Source organism: Strix uralensis, chromosome 9 (genome assembly GCF_047716275.1).
Source record: "Strix uralensis isolate ZFMK-TIS-50842 chromosome 9, bStrUra1, whole genome shotgun sequence".
Classification (NCBI taxonomy): Eukaryota; Metazoa; Chordata; class Aves; order Strigiformes; family Strigidae; genus Strix; species Strix uralensis.
Window position 1 is genome coordinate 29,664,484 of NC_133980.1, and position 19,277 is coordinate 29,683,760.

At 42.2% G+C, this 19,277-nt stretch overlaps 1 protein-coding gene across 7 annotated transcripts in view; it reads right to left on the minus strand.

Moving 5' to 3' along the window:
• The window catches only part of PAK2 (p21 (RAC1) activated kinase 2), a 47,948-nt gene that overhangs the window by 28,266 nt on the left and 405 nt on the right, over nucleotides 1-19,277 (minus strand). Inside the window, exons 1-2 of one of the 7 annotated variants that reach the window (XM_074878022.1) lie at nucleotides 19,002-19,112; nucleotides 10,363-10,429 (exon numbers count right to left, since the gene is read on the minus strand). The exons of 1 other annotated variant lie outside the window; for it this stretch is intronic. The gene's annotated coding sequence lies outside the window, so the exon portion shown is untranslated. Of the gene's footprint in view, nucleotides 1-19; nucleotides 236-2,468; nucleotides 2,596-9,721; nucleotides 9,760-10,362; nucleotides 10,430-19,001; nucleotides 19,113-19,277 lie in introns of those variants that run through there. 5 more of the 7 variants (XM_074878023.1, XM_074878025.1, XM_074878024.1 and 2 more) reach the window with 5 other exon arrangements.

Below are 19,277 nucleotides of genomic sequence, written 5' to 3' on the forward strand. Positions count from 1 at the left end.
CAACAGTTCTGCTGCTTACCCCACAAAACATACAGGTACCAGTGCTGGTGACCACAAGGCTCCGATTCTCAGTCCTCATCTCCAGTATATGACACTGCTCCCAATAGCTGTCCCCTACTTGTGACAAAGGTTTCTTGCCCTGCACTGGGGCAGCAAAAAAATGGAAGTACTCTCTTCATCCTCAGCAGCCTTAGACACCATCGTAACATGAACTGCAGCAGCTGAAGAGCAAACACGCTCTCTCCTCTGCTGCAGAGGCAGTGTCAAGCAGGCAGCCAGGGTCTGTGCTGTCCTAAAATCACTCACCACTAACAGTGGGAGATCTGAATGAAGCCAAGTTCCTCAAAGTGTAACTCTCCTCCTTCCACTTTGCCTGGTGAAGCTGAGGCAACACAAGCACAGGGAAGCTCCTTGTTTAATTCACACTCTTCCTCCCAGCCCCTGAAAAGACCTGCAGTGACCAATTTGCATGTGTGTTCAGTTTCATTTTTACAACAACGTTCCAGGAGTCAGTTCTGCTGCTGACTTTCCTCCTTCCTTTTGGGCAAGAAAAAGGCCCAATAATCTATGGTATACCCAGGTCACATAAGAGAGACAGCAGTTCTTGTCACTGGCACTGGTGGGAAAACACCCAGAAACATAACCCTGACAGTGAGTAAAAGCTAGAAAGTGAGAATTGGGCAGCATTTTCAGAAAGCTGTTAAACACACACTGCTGCAGTACATTAGTCTGAATGCTCTGGCTTTGACTTGGGTTTTTTGTTGCTGTTTTTTTTTTTTTCCTCCCTCAATTCCCCCTTGTGTGAGCATAAAGCTGGGCTGCTTCCTGAAGAACTTCCTAAGTACAGCTCTTGTGCCAGTCCTGGCTCCCTTGGCCTCCCTCGTGATCGGTACCAAGGCTGACATGCACTCCCGTCCCAGCTGAAGCAACGTGCTCGTTGGGCTGCAGGCTCTACCACGGAGGGTCCTCTCCACCACGGGGCTGCTGTTTAGCTCCTCTGACTTCTAAAAAAGGACAAACATTTTTCCTCTCGAACTTGTTTGCAGAATGACTAAAAGGAAATAAAATTAAATTGAAGACAATCATTATCCTATCTGCTATAGTGCACAGTCACATTTTTCCTGGAGCACTTGAGCAGATTAAGTTTTAAATACGCATTATGAGTGCATACACATCAGTCTTACAGTGTTAATACTGTAAGACTGAAAGCAGGGGTAGAAAGATGGTACCATGTGTCAAATGAAACAGCTGGTGTAGGAAGTTCTGATATCATAATGAGTTGAATTTGTTGTCTTAAAATGTTGAAATTAATGTATTTGAGGAGTCTAGACTGCATCTGTATTTCACAGCCTGGGATTTGATGTAAAAGTAAATCGGACTACTGCTTGGGGAAAAAAAAAAAACAACAAACAACACACAAACAAAATACATCAAGCTCAGAGCTGTTTGATAACACGCACAGAAATTCCTACTCCTGACACACAGTATCCTGGCTTTACACTGTCACCTAAGCAACAGATCTCTGAGGAGCCAGAACTAAATCAGTGAAATAAATCGAATCTTCTGTACGTACATATCCTGAGAAGAGGCTCAGAGAGCTGCAAACTGAACTCTGTTCTGTGGATTGCAGGTAAAACTTACTCAACTAACTATTTGCAATGTAACACAGGAGCAACACAAACATCAAATTTAAGTGTATTTTGCAGGGCTGACCAAAAAGCAGAAGTAATGGATTTCAGGCTAACAATGCATTAAGAAACATAACCACTTTGCTTTTGAAATCATAATCCTTGATGTGCCACTACAGCTGCAGGACCTTATTGGGACATCATCTGAACTCCTGCAAAGAGAACTGCAGAACATCTGGGGCCATGGTCACCGGCAGCAGGCACCGGGCTTGAAAGCAACACAGCAAAACCATTTGTTGTCCAACAGAAGGAATGGAAGAAGAAAAGAGAACAGCTCAAAAGTGAAAGAAACCCTGACGGTAAGTGCGTTTCCCTGTCCCAGCTCTAGCAGAGGGCATGAGGGTTGACAAGAGAGAGTTACCCTTACAGCAATCTGCACGGCGGCGGCTGTCACTTGCTGTCTTCCTGTAGAGCCTTATAGGGTACTACTGGTAACATTTGTCACGCACAAAGAGCGGCATCCGGGACAGCCAGGTCCAGAGCAGAGGAAAATAGCAAAATAGATGTCGTGCAAACAAATCTCCAAGGCAGATGTCAAGTGAAAAGAAGCGCAGAGTAATTAAAAACAATACAATAAAAGAGCTAGTGTGTGATGCTCCAAGGAAAGACCCATGTAACACGATAGATTTAAGGTAGTCATGCCCCACTCTTGGTTTATATTATAAAAAAAATCCTCGTTGAAAATGTCTGGAGACTCATTCCCAGTACATTGACCCCAAGCCTCCAGTGGTTTGATAGCTAGCTTATCCTCAGCCTCCCCATATCACCACCTTTTATTACCTGAAAAAACACCTCACTGGAGGAGATGATACTTGATGCTTCATTATTCTGGAAAAGAGGGCAAACAGATACACACATTGTGCAGTTTTTAAGTGGAGATCAGAGGTCTGCTCATTTCATCAGATATTCCATTTTCTTGGACCTAACAGATTTCAGAGTCCAAAAGCAGAATGACTGCATGGGTATTTTTCTTTTCCCGTTTTTCCCCTGCCACCTCCCCCCCACCCCCCCCCCGCCTTTTTTTTTTTTTTTAAAGGCTCCTGTTGAGCAATAGATTTCCTGTGATTAGCTCACTTAGTACTGATTATAGCTCACTTCCTCCCAGGGATTAGTTGAAAGCTGCTTTCTGACAAGTTTTTATTCAGATGGTGCTACCTAGCCACTGCTCACTTCCTGCCCCATCTCTAACAGCATGTTAGTTCAGCAGCTCATCAACTTGAAATTATTTCACTGCTGCAGAAAAATTCACAGAACCAGCAAATCTCAGGCTGTCTTCTCCACGAAAAGCAAAACAAATCTTTTTGGATGTTTTGCTTTCCAACTTGAAGCATTTGGATCCATGAGGTTTATTTAATCAGATCCAAAAAGGAGTTTTCTGGAACAGTATGAGACTACCTTCAGAGACTGAAAATACTTATCTCTTCATTTCAACTCAGAGAAGTTGTGCAAAAAAACAGCAGCGGCAGACAAAGAATCACTTTCTCGCAGACTTGGCAAACGCAGTCACAGATCTTCTGCCTGCCAAAAGAGGACTTATGCAAAAGCAAGAACAAGAGTAACCTTGATAATGACCAGTAAGAGCCAGCAGGATAATCTGTTCCACCTACGGTTATTAAAAACACATGCAGATGCTGTAACGCAACACGCAGCTCTCAAAGCCTTCCCACCTCTAAAAGGCAGGCACCCATCTCCACGGGACTTGCTGAAACATCTCTTTCCAGCTTTAGGGGGTCTCAGATAAAAGCGTTTGGTCAATGCCAAACCACATACCTGCGAAAACTAACAGTTATTTTTATTTAACTTTCCTTCACGGCAAGGGGAGAGGAAACTAGACTAACCTAAGATACTCTGAACAAGCACAGATCTCCCTAATTTACAAGCACAAAGAAGCAAGATACCCCCTTCAAATAATGCAGTTGAGAAAACAGCTAAAAAACAGAAATAAAAAATACCCGAGCCTGTCAAACATAAATTTTTCATTAAGATTTACAAAGGGACACACATTAACCAAACTGACTGCTCAGCAAGGCCAGCCCACTAATGGAACCAATAAATCGCCAGTGTCTTTTTTTTCAAGACTAACAGCCACAAGCAGCAATTTGCCTCCTTCAACCAGAAAGGCTACAACCACGAAGTTTATGCACAGGTCCTTTCTTGCTCACTTCCCTTTACTACTACATGTGGCACAGGCAGCACATAATACTCCCACTCTAACAATAGTGTAGGAGAACCTCAATCTTTTGCAAAATCAGACTGGATGACACATATAACGTACACAGCTAAATTCTTTCCAATTTGTCTTTTTCCGACCCTCGATTTCCTTGTGATTTTTGCTGAGTCACACAAATAGAAGGAAAAACATAGCACAGAGAAAAATAACTGCCATTTAATTGCCAAGTGAAGAAGAGAGTTGGGGAAAAAAGGAAGGAAAAAAAGCAGAAACTATCTTTTGTTCAGAACAAGGAATAATCTCTCCAAAACTGTAATGAGATGTGCTTACCATAAACCAAGTTACAGAAAATAAATATACTATTCATGGGGTATTTGAAAGGGTTACTAAGACTTCCTAACTAAAAATACTCTTCAAACCCATTGCCAAAGTACATTACAACCTAAAGCAATTCAACTATTTACTCCTTAAGGCACTTAGCAAATGTGCAAAGCCGTGCACTGAAAATGAGCAACCAGTCTGTGAAAATGTAATTTTCAAAATAAAAACAGATCCCAATCTTCTAAGAAGCAACCAGTGGTAGACATCACCACCTCATGCCCTAGACAGCTGACACAAACAAGCGTATCTCAGCTAGTACTTCTTCACCACGCAACACTTACACCTAAATCATCCTCACCCCTCAGTGCAGGGACAATAAAGTACAACTTTCATATAATCATTGATAAAGGGAAGCAGATGACACTTCTAAGATCCTGGCAGCCTTCCAAACTGACAGAGCAGATTCACAAAGTCTGTATATATAGCAAAAAAATAAATGAAACTGCAATAGCAGAAACCTTGGTAAGGACAAAGTTTTCTCCCAAATTTTCCTTTTCTGACTTCATGAATTTGGGAGGAGGGGATAATTTCTTAATTATCAGCTATGTTTTGTGACTGAAAAAGATATCAACAGGAAAAAAATCTGAAGAGGCAGGGACTAGAGACAAGATGTGTAACAGTCCTGGTAAAAGCCCATTAGTGCATGGAAGGTTTAAGCAAATTAATGATACTTGACTTCACTGCATACAGCAGCCACCTGCGAGTCTTGTGATACATCTCCCTTTAAACCACGCACAGCAATCAACTCCCACCTGCATCATCACTTCTGCTTCATAATATAAATTTGGCTATTGAACTGTGGTGGTGTATTTTACCACCGGTGAACTAGAAACCTCTTCTCTGCTTTATGACCTCTGAAACAGCTCAAACACCACAAGTGACAGTACCAGACAGGCCGCAGAATTGACTTCCCAACTGCCTTTATTTCCCATTTCCCCTAAGTTTGGCAGGAAAACTCACTCAGCGAGGCTCCGACGTCATTATTGCCAGCTGATGACAGCAGCGCACAGAAATGAGCCTGACGGCTAAGCCAACAGCCGCGGATGCCCGTTCCCACCTTGCTCCGGGAGGCAGCCCTTGCAGGTCCCAGAGTGAGATGGAGGAGGAATTAAATCAAGAAGGACCCATTTCCACCCTCAGCCACGGGGCTGGGTAGTTACCACCTACCAGCTGAATTCAGGCCACGCTTTATTTTATACAGCCCACAGCCACAGTTTTCCTTCAACGAACCATTGTGCAATGCTGCATAATGATAACATGTACTCAAAGGTGTTTGAAAAAGCCTATTCAACCCTCAACAAGGAAATTACTTACCCCTGTCTACCTACTTAAAAACCTGAGTCAACTGAAGACAGACAAGACAGCCTGCAGCGTGCACATCCCATGCAAATCCATGATTCAAGGTGTTGGTGCTTACTCATATTTCACTAACTAGAAGACACTTTTCAGCCTTTATTTTCATGAGCTGAGGTTTTCTAGAGATCAAAGGAGAATAGGGAAAAGGGCAAGTAGGGAAAGTTTACAAGAAGAAAAAAAAAAAAAGAAGTCTGTATCTCATCATTGAGATTCTCTCTTAATTAAACCTGGCATTTACAGGCAGGGAGGGATCACACATTCCAGAGCAGAAGTTATTTGAATAAAGGCTACCCTGCATGAGCTACCTATACAGCTTGGTGCACTTCTATATTTTTAACAGCATTCACAGCTGTTTAACCTAGACAATCACCATTCAATAGAGCAATGACATAGCTCTAAAAATGTCAGGCTACTGCTGTTGTGCAAAGAGATCACCAGTAACTCTAATAGAAAGCAAAAAGGCTTTTTTTAACCACTGGAAATATTATAGGGCAAAGGTATGATAAGGCCATTACCCATTCAAATTACAGGTCCAGGGCTAACTGGAAAAAGAAGAAACAACATGCAGTGTGTACCACGATGACAAAAAAGAAGAGAAAGAATCCAAGACTAAAGGATCCGTCACTCCCTAGAGCTGTCAAATGTCAGCCACAGAAAAAAGGAATAATAAGGGAAAAGACAAAGGGGAAAGAAGAGAAAAGTCACTCCCTCCAGAAAAAGCTATCTTTTTCATACGCACTCAGAATAGAGCTCTTTCTCTCTAGTGGCTGGCCAAGGCTTGCTTCAACTGCAGTTACCACTACCGGATAGTGGTAACTTCAGCTCAGCTCAGCAGCCCTGGGGGTCAAACCCTTGACTCTTCTTACAGCGTTGTGAAACAGTGCCAGCCTGGCACAGAATGACACAATGGGAAATTCTGCCTCTTCCAAGTCAGTTTTCCCAGCCATGGTGCTCACCAGTGGACACCAGTACAGTGCGCTGCTGCTCAGATGATCACAACCACTTGGAATGGTTTGCCAAAACCTGAACGTGAACAGACTCATGCTCAAGGTGCTTACTTCTTCGTGAACATAAAGTCAGCCAGAAAGAGCAAAGTCTACAAGAAATCAAATGCAGAATCTGTAAACGCCAAAAGCACTTGAGCATGGCAACAGGTCTTTAAAAAAAAACCCAAAACACTACACCATAACACAGAGATGGCTCGGGTGGACATAACTCATTTCCTAGGCATATTCTAGTAGTACCACACAGAAAATTACGAGATCATTTCTCCTGGGAGAATTACATTGCATTTGTGCCATGACAGACAAGTACAATGACTTCTTCAAACGCTGACTCCTACATGAGAAGAGTTCCCTGCAGCATCCCACTTCTGCACCAGGCAAGTTCACCTGCCACTATCTGGGAAAGCTGTTCTTGGCTAGTATGCACAAACTGTGCAAGCCTTAAGCCCTCCTAGAAACACATAGCTTCCACACTTCACTGTTGCAAGAATAACCTATAAACATAAATCAGTGCAGTCACGCCCAAGGCTGCAGATAGCACTGCTGCCACTAATGGTTTTGCCAAGGTCTGGCACTTATGCCCCAAACCAGGGTCCTGCCCACATCAGCAAAACTGAAAACCCTCCACCACAGCCGGGCCGCTTTTGGTAACAGGAAAAGTACAAAACAGTGTTTAGTGATGCAGTTACTTGGAAGAAAACTGAGAACAGGGGACAACACCAAATTAGTTTCCCTGCGAAGAGGCATAGCCAGCCATAGATCTCGATGAGGATGCAGGGTGTCCTATGAGTTTAGGAGTGAGACTGTCAATTTATTAAAACAAAACAAGAAAAAAAAATGAGAAAGCAACACACTCAGGAAGGGTCACTCCAATATTTCTCTACCAACAGCAGCTCAGGACTGTAGGATGGCATCAGATCTTAGTGAAGTACTCCCCAGAGCTCAGCAACAAAACCTCACTAACACTACTACTGCCCGCACATAGTTTGTATGAGCACTTCAAGATTGTCATTGAGAGAACTTCATTATAGTGCTGAAGTTTAAAGCTTTACAAATTTTATACAAAGAGACAAGTGATTAGCCTATTTTTTTCTGGCATATTTAACTCTGTTAGGAGAGGTAAAAATATTGATGGGTCATACTGCGATCATTGCACATCACAGACAGTCCTCCATTATTTCAAACAGCAATAAACAGTACAAAAAGCACAAACTGCAGCTGTCACAACTCAAATCAACATGAATTTCTAAGGTAGCTACGTCCAAAAATTTTGGACATGAAGACCAGAGAAACAGCAAACTGTAATACCTAGAACAATACGGGGACAAGTGAGCAAGGCAAACTGGCTCTGTGAATCATTCACCTGTGTTCACACACCAGTACTCTCTTTGTGACTCTGCCCTGGTTTGTCTTGCATGCTGTTGTAAGTTTTCTACTTTAAAATTACTTGCACACATACAAGCAGCATATTAATGTAAAGTTTAATGCAGCAATTCCCTGAAATTTGGGCAATTGTTCTTGTATGTCTTTCAGGGAGCCAAAGCACTCATTTGGAAGCTGGAAAGAACAATTTGAATTCAAAAAACTGGCTGCCAGAATGAGTTGTTAAACTAATTTTCTACATTTCCTTCTTTAAGTCATTCCTAGTAAAACTACTTCTCTCACTCTTCTCACTCATAAACAGGTTTTTATCTAAAATGCTGAAGAAACTAATCCAAACCAGCTAGAACCGGTGCACAAGCTACAAATCAAAATATATTGAAAGATCAGCCAAAAAAACCTTAAAATTGTATCATAGTTCAAAAACAACACATCTTTTTTCCTCATATGCTGATGTGGAAAATAATTTTTGCCAAGCCTACAAGAAAACTACAGAAGCCAGTAAGCAGAAAAAGAAAAAAGATAAACCCCAACTACTTCTGTGTATTATTACTGCTACATATGCTTCTTACAGTTCACAAATCAAGTATATGTTTAGGATATTTTTATCATACACATATATAAATAAATGCACAATGGTTTAAACACCAACTGGGAGTAGTCAAACAAATTTATCAAATGTTTAAAGTGATGTAATACATCCTACCATTTTATGTTAGCGTACTTCACAGAAGTTACTATTTTATCCCTGCTTTACTGATGGAGAACTAGGCACAAATTATATCTAGCCATCTATGACTGTTTATATTGGATGCTGCAGCACCAGGATCACAAAAATTGATTTTGCAGCTCAAGAATGAAATACTTTTAAAAAAATAAAAATACGAAATGAAGAACAGTTACCAAGCGAACAGACAAAAGGGCTGTGAAAATTACAACGCAGGATAACCAGCACCCTGCGAAGCAGAAGAGCTTCCAAAGGAAGCTGTCAAATTAAAATAATATTTTAAAAGTTGACAAAAGATAATATTGAACTTAGAAAGCTGCAAAAGCCTTTAAAAACCTACTTATATAATTGTACAAATTACAACAGGAATTTAACACAGAAGCATACAGAAGAGAGCAAACACCGTGCGAAAGGTCTCTATCGCTGGTGACAGGTTGTCTTTGGGTATCTATCTATCAGGTTGCCTAACAGTTTGTGCAAGATGTTAAGCAACTGTAAATGTGAACCTAGTGAACTTATTATTCAAAGTGTTTCCTTAGGGTGTTTTATCTATCAGCATTTACAGATAAACCGTAAGGCCTGGGCTCTCTAGGCAAGGATGCTGCCGTACTGCAGCACGTGGAGAAGTTTAAATTTAAGTAGCCCTTCCAGCTCCACCATGTTATAACTATGTACCCGTTCAATAAAGAATGAGTGAAATTCTTATGGGCAGAATGGGAAGATTTCAGAGCAAGAGTAAAGCTTCAGCAAACGCATAATTGTGACACTCAGGCATTTATATACAAAAAGGATGCAGTTCTCAAACCTAGTTCTACATTATTATCTCGCCTCCAGTAACAGTTGTGGAATTACAAAGCATCTGAAGATGTCTGTAAGGATGAGACTGAACTCACATAAAACAGACCTTGTCTACCATCTACAAAACATAAGAACTCATCCATGAAATGGAGGCTTCCGTCCACAAGGTCTTCACATACATGCATACCACCTCAATAAAAAAATTAAAACTACTTACTCTAATAGAAATAAGAGATACCCCACTTATTTGAGGGGCTCTAATTCCATTGCAAGGGATGCATGGTAATAATCTAAGAAAAAACAGAAGAAAGACATCGCTCATGCTGTGCCATCGACACAAGAACTGAAGACTTGCATCGTAGCATTACCTTAATCTTCAGCACTAGCTGAGCCCTAAATCACAGGAAGGTGAAGGATCTATCAGGGAGGACTCTGATAATCTTCTCCTTCATCTGGAGGTACTACAAAAACAGGGCACTGCAGACAACAGCTGAAGCAAGTCCTGGGCCACATCCCAGCTCCAAAAAGCCATTTAAGAGAGTCCTTACACTGAAGCCGATATCCATCAAGAAGAGACTGCAGTCAGCATCTTTGGCAAGACACATCCAACGGCCTGACCCAGCACAAGAATTTTATGCCTTCCAAGTCTTCCTCTTTTATTTACAATACTATTAGCTGCTACCAGTGAGTCTGAACATACAAATGAGGGCATAAAACATTTTTGTTGCAACAAATGAGCATGAAAGAGTTACAAATTCTGTGATTATGAAATTCAAACACACTTTTTTTTTTAATTAAAAAAAAATCTCCTCTCAAAATTTATTGTAACTATGGAAAAAGTTAACCCTAATATACTACCTTTAGAAGTGGTCAACTTTCCAAAAGCTTGTCATCTAAGGGAAAATTTTCTCAGGTCCTTTCAATTCTGTTAAGAAAACAGGAAGCAAATTTCAGTAAGCCATTTTAATAGAGTAAAATAGAGATAAAGATCTCCATTAAACTTGGCAACAAAGAAAGCGCACACAAAATATCAGTTTGAGCAGCCGCTTTCCACCAGTCTGTCACTACACTGCTGACTGCAAAATGGCCCATCATCCACCGTTGACCTGGTGTGTATGAGGCAAAAAGAAAGCACTGATGATACCTGTACCTTGTTTAGGAAAATGAACACATAAACAAGAGAAGGGGACAATTAAGACCCCAAATGTTGAGGATTACTGACAAGTTATTTGACAAAATGACAAAATCATTAAGGGTTAGGAAGAGAAAGCTCTTTCAGCAGCGTAGGAAACACAATCGCTCTAGTTAATCAGAGAGACATGGAGGAAGATAAATCTATTTTCAATCTTGACCAAGATCCTTGAAACAAAGAGATTTCTCCAGTTAAGATGCAGTTTTAAATTTAGAAAGCTGGCATCTCACTTTGGCCCGTGGGCTTTGGAAGGGCTAAGGAAGTGAAGTACAACCATCACCAGCCACTTAGCCAAGTAAGACCTGGTGGAAAAGTACTGCCAAAGACTAACTTCCAAAGATTTTCAATACCAGGGCAAGGAGGATCCCCAACAAGTCATGCTTAAAGTGTTACAAGATAAAAGTCAGCACCAACCACGTGTCTGACAAGTATCTCTTAACAGCAATGAGGGAATGAAAAAAAAAAATTTCAGTTCTGTTAGCGTTAATAAAAAATTTATTTTTCTGGAGTAATAAAATCATCACTACCGTGAATTAAACCAAATTTAAAGTAGTTTCATCTTGGTATTTCCACTTATCCTTCATTCTTTTAGTTTATTCCCCAATGCTTCTTTCTAATTTACTTTTTTTACGACACTAAAACTTTACTACAGTGGATGTGCTATCATATAGGTTTACCAGGTGTCTTAACTTCTTCCACTAGTAATACTCAATCCAGTTTTACCAAGCATGAGTACATTCACTTGTGCTGCAAAAAGACTGTAAGACTTTCCAACAACAAGCCAAGGAGAATGAGAATTATGCCTTTCAGAAGTAAAATATTTTACAATGGAATAATTATTAATAAATAAGAAAATAAAAGACATCAGAACCACACACTAGAACACACAGCCCTGCTTGTAAAGAAAGCATCCAAACCAGCTGTACTGAACTATTCTGACTTTTTATTTTCCATTCCCGACAGCTACCTGGAAAAAAAAACTACATCTGAAAAATCTCAACACCAATCCCCTCTTAAAAAAAAAAAAAAAAAGGGCTGGAAAGAAGTAGTAGCATTCACAAAAGCAACGAATCACCAGCAGTACTAACACGTGCTTTGGTTACTGCTGAACAGTCCTCATCCCACCGCTCTGCCATATACTTTGCAATATGCCAGGGACAAAAATCAGGAGGAGGTACGTGCATGAATTTCCTGACTGTGGCAGTCAAGGCCCTCTTTACCAAAGACTTACTTTGTAAACTTGGACATTAGTAGAGCCTTAGCATGTTAGCACCAGATTAACATTAACAGTACTTGTTGCTAGCTTTGAAAATCCTGGATCACTTGCACCCTTGAGTGGAAAAAGCAAGGAGACAAGCAGAAAAGATTTTACTAAGTATTTCACACTTGGTGATAAAGTCCCAACTCTGAAAATCAAACATTTCACGTAATTCATTTCTGTAATAGTGACAGCTAGCATTTCATACATAGGGAAAAAAGGGCCTCTTTCAAAGTAATAAATCATTTAACATTAGAAACCTATTTTCTATGCCATAGAAAATTATGCTAGTATTTTGTGATGAGATCTACAAATAATCACCCATTTGTTCATTTTGTCTGATCTGAAGTAACATTCCTTCAGAAATACACATGAAGAAGGCAGAAGGAGCAGAAAGCCAGACACACAACTCTCCAGCTATTACAAATTGGGCCATAAGTGTCAGATCACCGAGCAAAATTTTCAAGCCAAGTTTAACATCAGTGATTCCTTTTCCATCAGTATAGTTCCCTGACGCAGATCAGGGCAGACTCAGGGATGCCACAGCGCTAGCTCATCAGAGCAGGTAGGAACAGTTTTGGGGCCAGGGGAGAGCAAGACCCTCTCCTTTCCCCCTCCAACCCAAACAGCTGGTTCCCATATTTACCGAGGTGTAAAATCAAGCAGCACCCTTATAGTGGTGTATTTCTGGTCTAAATTGGTCACAGCAGGGGGACTTAATGTCCTGGTAAAAAATCTCAAGCACTCTGCTTAGTTAACACTGGTATAAAACATCAGGTATTTCATAAACTGCAATCAACGTGTTGGCCCAAAGCAAGCAAACACGGTACCAGCCATCCAAGATCATGTAGGAAGTCAGCCAGGTTCCGAAGATGACTCAGCTAAGATCCTAATGTTTTGAGCTGCCTGAGCTGACCACTAACCCCATTGCTATGTTCTGTATTCCCAAACTACATGAGCTGCAAAACTAAAATCACATCTTTTTATGCCACCAAGTAGCTGCTGTTAAACTAGGAAGCATCTCTCTGCACGCTCGCAGCACTCCAACACAGCAGTGGGAAAACTGTGCATTTAGAGCAACGTTTCCATGTGAATCGGTCAAAAAGAGCTTACGGACACGTAGCTGGGACTCTGTGTGGATGACTGTTCTCACCCCTTGGTCCTTTCTCCTCCAGCACCTTCAGGAAGTGTTTGCTGCTGGCCTCTTAGGCAGCCGCCGGGCTGTCGGACTGATGTGACCTGCCTGTAGCAAGAGAGGGAGATCCTTTCCATGACCTCCTAAATTGCAAAGAGCCCCTTTTCAGCAGCACCTGGAATTGGGCCAGAAATTGTTTTTCCTTGATTCTGATATGCTGAATCCTGGCAAAAAGATGTTCAAGTCCTTGTCTTATGAATTCCTGATTGGTCAAACAGTTTAGAAGAGAAGAAAAAACTGGAAGACTCTTACGTTTCTTCTCCTTTTACATTTTCAGTAATGTTTCAGAATTTTAAAAGTTGCTCACTTTAAAACGTTAACGTAACTTATTAAACAATTATTATTTTTTTACACCCTAAAGCAGATAATACACAAGCTGGAGCATACTTTCAGTTCAGCCCCTTCCAATGAACTATTTCCACAAGAAACTGCCCAGCCAGCTTCTGTCTGAAGCCCAAATCCCCAGAAGACCCCTTTAAAAGAGGGCCTTCTGCAGTAGACAGGCTTAAGGAAAAGGTATTTTCAGTTTCATTCCTCAGGTTCTCACTTTATCAGAGGCCTTTTCAAGAGGAAAGGGCTTAAACGTTCAAAGGTGAATTTAAAAATCATCTTCCAGAAACAGCCTTTTCTCGCTCTTGTCCAAGAGATACCACTATTAGTTAAAACAGTTCTAGAATAATCATAAATGAAGAACAAATACAAATTAAGAGTAGAAAGTATTACATTTCTTTCTAAAATAAACCCCATGTTATTGGATAAAACTCTAACTTCACTCATTAAAGAAGCTATGGTAAAGCCTGTGTATGCTGACAGTTACAAACTCCTGTGGGTACACACTGAGTCAAACATCCAACACCAGCACCTAAACAGGAAGCAGAAAACTTCAGGGAAAAAAAGTAGAATTTGAATTGGAAAGACTTTTTAGTGTATTTCCATTCCTTAATACACCTTCCAGCTGCCCTCATTCTGGTTCACATTATGTTAAATCCCTTTCTTAACACGGTACACCCCTTTTAAATCACGCTTGCCATTGCCCTAACATGTTGGTTCCTTCCTACAGTGCTTTTCTTTGAAATGAAACTACAGAATTAGAAAGAATTAAACCTGTCTTATCAAAATAACTCCTTTAAAGATAGGAAACAATTTTGGCTAATTGGCAGAGAGAACAGCCCTGACCAAAGATTCAAATATAATACAGTTGTTGACAACAGGTAACCACATATCTTCCAGGACAACATCCAGTATTTCATTAGCAAACTCACGCTGTTTAAGCATTCAACTTTGGGAAAACTTGTCATTGCCAGAGCTACACCAACACCAATGCTGGGCTTAGTTCTTTCTGGGAAAAAACAACCTATCTATTATACAAAGCACACAATACTTTCTAGAAGTCTTAAAACTACTATATTTCCCTAGTAAGGTGTGTTCATTAAAGCAGTTCTAAGCACCAGTACAGCACGAGCAGCTGAAGCGAAGCTTTTTAAAAGGATTTTGAAATTCATGAACAGAAGTTAGATACATCACAGAACCATCTCGGTTGGAAAAGCCCTTGAAGCTCCTCCAGTCCAACCATGAACCTCACCCTGACCGTTCCCAACTCCACCAGATCCCTCAGCGCTGGGTCAACCCGACTCTTCAACCCCTCCAGGGATGGGGACTCCCCCCCTGCCCTGGGCAGCCCATTCCAACGCCCAACAACCCCTTCTGCAAAGAAATCCTTCCTAAGAGCCAGTCTGACCCTGCCCTGGTGCAGCTTGAGGCCATTCCCTCTTGGCCTGGCGCTGGTTCCTTGGCTCAAGAGACTCATCCCCCCTCTCTGCACCCTCCTTTCAGGGAGTTGTAGAGGGCGATGAGGTCTCCCCTCAGCCTCCTCTTCTCCAGACTAAACCCCCCCAGTTCCCTCAGCCGCTCCCCATCAGACCTGTGCTCCAGACCCTGCACCAGCTCCGTTGCCCTTCTCTGGACACGCTTGAGTCATTCAATGGCCTTTTTGGAGTGAGGGGCCCAAAACTGAACCCACTCATTAGGGGGCGGCCTCACCAGTGCTGAGCACAGGGGTGAGATCCCTTCCCTGTCCCTGCTGGCCACGCTAGTGCTGATACAAGCCAGGATGCCATTGGCCTTCTTGGCCACCTGGGCACACTGCTGGCTCATTATCAATCCCCCCCCAGGTCCCTCTCTGACTGGCAGCTCTCCAGCCACTCCTCCCCAAGCCTGTAGCGCTGCTGGGGGTTGTTGTGGCCCAAGTGCAGAACCCGGCATTTGGCCTTATTGAAACTCCTACAGCTGGCCTTCGCCCATCGCTCCAGCCTGTCCAGATCCCTCTGCAGAGCCTCTCTACCTCAAGCAGATCAACACTTTTTAATTCTCAAACCATCAGTTTGAGAATTTCAAAATGCACTTGTTTCGCCTGAAGAAAAAAGAAAAAAGAAGCCTCACTGATTTGTGAAGCATTTCCATATACTGTAACCTCAGCCTTTTGAAAGCATAAGGAATTCACAGATAGTGTGTCTAATCACCCAAAATTTATCTAAACAGCAAAAATTAAACTCCTGTCAATTTTAAGGCATGTTCCTAATGTTTACATCTCTGCCTGCCTGCCAGGTGAGACATTTTCAAAGCCTGATTAATCCCCCTTCCCAACTGAGAAAACAGAAGGAAGCTGAGAAAACAGAAAGAATGATTGACTTAAAAAACTGGCAAGTCAGATACAGAATTGGAACCAAAACCAGCATTTGCAGCTCTCGACTGACACTGTCCACTACACCAGTCAAAATACAAGCACTAAAGTGTGTATTTTCCAGTTAAAGTGAAATTTATGTGAAATCACGCTCCGAGATCTCATAAACCCTGAACAGTGAAGTAAGGCTTGAATACAAACAGTGAGCTCAATCTGCACCTCGCAGTCTGGGCCCCAGTTAGGTCGGTCACTACGAGATCTCTTATTCTCACCTGAAAACGTCTGCTACCTCTTGCCACATGCATTTAAATACAAATAAGAGCTTTCTAAAAATCTTACAAGATAGCAACCTCAAGACACTCTAATTCCAAACAGCAAAGCACAATAAGCATCCTTAAGGCCTTCAGGGAATGCTGCAGCGTTTCCTTGCTAAAAGGAAACTGCCTTCAAAACTGGTCCTGCCTTCAAAACCGTTCCCCTGAACAAGCACGGCTGCCCTCACTTCATCACAGAGAGTCCAGAGCGTCCCCTCTTGCACTATGGCCTCGCTATGCCAGAAGGCTGGAGAAAACACTGATTTTTGTCTAACAAAGTGCTGCAAATACTGAAAGCTCTCAGGAGGTGCAGTCTCCTCCCTTGTGCTTCCCTGGTCAAACTGACCTTGCTGAGGTGCAGAATCAATCCAGCATTGGCCAAGCGCTGCTCTATCATTTCCGAGAGCCAACCTGGTAGCTCGGCCTGGCACCCACATGCTCGGAGTGATTAGTTATCTTCAGCAGCACTGCACTTCAGAGGGCAAATGGTAACCTCAGCATTTACAATGTTAAACTGAAAAGTCACGTTCAGTTACTGTTACTACCACAGCAGGTACAGAAACCTCTCCAAGACATTGTACAATTGCAAAGCTCCCTCAAAGTTTTGGGTCAGACAGTCTGATTTCAATTTAGGAAGGAGGTACCTCCTTGGAAAACTAAAAATTGAGCTTGCTGCAGCCTTTCTGAATCTCTCTCCTAGTCCGAGAGAGCACCTCTGCTTTGACAAAACAGAGCAGAAGTGATCATAGCAACTAAATTTCTAGAAAAAGAAGGGAAAGCTCCACAGTTGCCGCCTTTTGGCAACTCAGCTGCCTCTCCCAACTGCCAGCAGAAATACAATGCATGCTAATACATGGTCCGTGGTTGCTGAAGACCTCTCCTTCCCGTTGCTGTCCCCATCACCCTGCCTCTGCTACCTTCTCCTCCTGGACACTTTGGTGAATCAACTCACTCTCAAAGCTTTCTGTCTGTGTCCCAGTTTCTGACCCCAGGACTTGCATCTCTCCCTGGTGTTATCACTCGGCCCAGCTGTCTAGAACAGCATCTCTTTAGCTAGGGGTTGTTTTCAGAACAAACAGCTTTTTCTTTGTTGTGGTTGCCACACAGACATGTCAATAAATGTGCACGTTGCAGGAAACAAGAATATACTGGCGCAAAACTTGCAGGGAAGCTCTCAGTGCCTCAGAAACCTCCTAATGCAGAAAACAGAGAAAAGGTAAAAAAACCCAAAAAACCAAGAAAACCCACACAACAAAAAACAAACCACCAAACCCAAAACTGATACAAGAACTCTGAAACAGAAGCATCTCTTATTAATAAAATACACAGACCTAGATTCGGATCCCTAGGGCTTTTCATACCATCACAAGAACAGAATCTGCAGCATCAATACCCTTAACACTTAAAGCTATTTAGAAACCAAAGGTGCTTGAATAATTTTCTCTTTTAACCCTAACCAAAAGGCTGACTTAAACAACGCCAGCATGCATAAGTTTTTAAAGGGATACATTTTAAAATAAGCACAAGATTAGACCTGCCATACATGGTCAAAGCATTCACCCATCCACTCCAGCATCCATCCCAGAGCGGGAACAGGAGCAGGTGCCTCTGGAAAGAAACTCCCCCAGTTGGCCAAACGTCCAAATTGTAACTCGGTACAAATTTCATCCCAGTAAATCACCCTCTGACAAGCTGCCGTACAGCAGCTCAGAGAGTACATGCCTCATGCACCAAAACACAGTGCACTGTGCTAAAAAGTGCAAGATATATAGATAGAGGCATTATTCCCCATTTAACAGACCAACATTTTTGTTTTAACAACTGTGTCTGCAGGACACCGAGTCAAATTCCACATACAAATTAAAGTAACTCAGGTCTTCTTGCATGTTGTCTTTCTCAAGCCTTTTTGTTCTGACCTCAAGAACTGAAAATATCCAACCAGTGAACTTTAAAGTAAGGTTTTCCTTCCTCTAAAACATTACTCAGTGAATTTTTTTTAAAGTGCCCCTATTATCTTAAAGATACTACTCAAAAACTCAGAGCTTTTGTGTTTTTACATTTCTATGTTGCTTCTATTTCAGTCTGTAATAATGAAGTGACTGATTTGTCAAGTTCTCTGGTAACATAAAACTGGAACAGCTCATTTGGTTACACATGGACATTTCTTAACCTTCCTTCCTCCACAATATCTCTGTAAGTTAAATTACTTCTGTCTCCTAAATGAAGAAACTAAATCACGTAGTAGCTAGTCCCCAGCTTTTTAGGGAGGTGCCAATCCAGGGCTCACCTTGTGAGGACACTCCATACTGGAAAGTACATGCTAGACTTTCACAAGAGCAGGCCCACTTTTTCAAGTATAAAAGACACCAAAAAAAAAAAAAAAAAAAAGAGAAAGACAGAAATAAGAAGATAAAACCCCCCACAATACGCCGTGTTTGAATTGCACCTAACATTGCTATTACTGCAAGACCTCCAAAATAATGATTATTAAAATGCTGCAATATCTGGATTGTCTTCGCTCACCGTGAGGCAGCGCAGGCGAAGTGCCACACTGCTCCTTGAAAGCAATGAACAAACCTTTAGGCAGTTGCTCACATGTACCAGGCTAAAACCAACTTTATTCTCCCCGAACAGCTTACCATTAAACAACTAAACTGTCCTGCGTGGCTTTTACAGAATAAATACAAAAAGCAGTAACAAAAATAAAGCGGAAAACACAGGGAGAAGAAAAAACAAGCAGGTGAGGTTCACAAAGAGCAACAGTTTTTAACTGGCACTGGAAAGACGCGGGCGAACGCAATCCAGGCATCACAGCGGCTGCAAAGCCAACGGATGCATTGAACAACCTGCCGCAATACCTGCATCGCCTGCACTCGCGGCGTGGGACCGGGAGGGCTCTGCGCTCCGCTTCGGTATTTAAACAGATTTTTTTCCGTGAGGATTTAGAACAGCAATATCCACAGCGATGTCTTCCCCCCGAGATTTATGAGGTTTTAACCAGTTTCCCAAGGCTTAAGAGACCCCCCAGGGCGGCGATGTCCCCTCGGTGGGGGGGACTCCCGGGGGCGGTGGGGGGGGGCCGAGGCGGGGCCCACCGAGGCCCGCAGGAAGCCGGGGCCGAGCTCCGGTCCCGC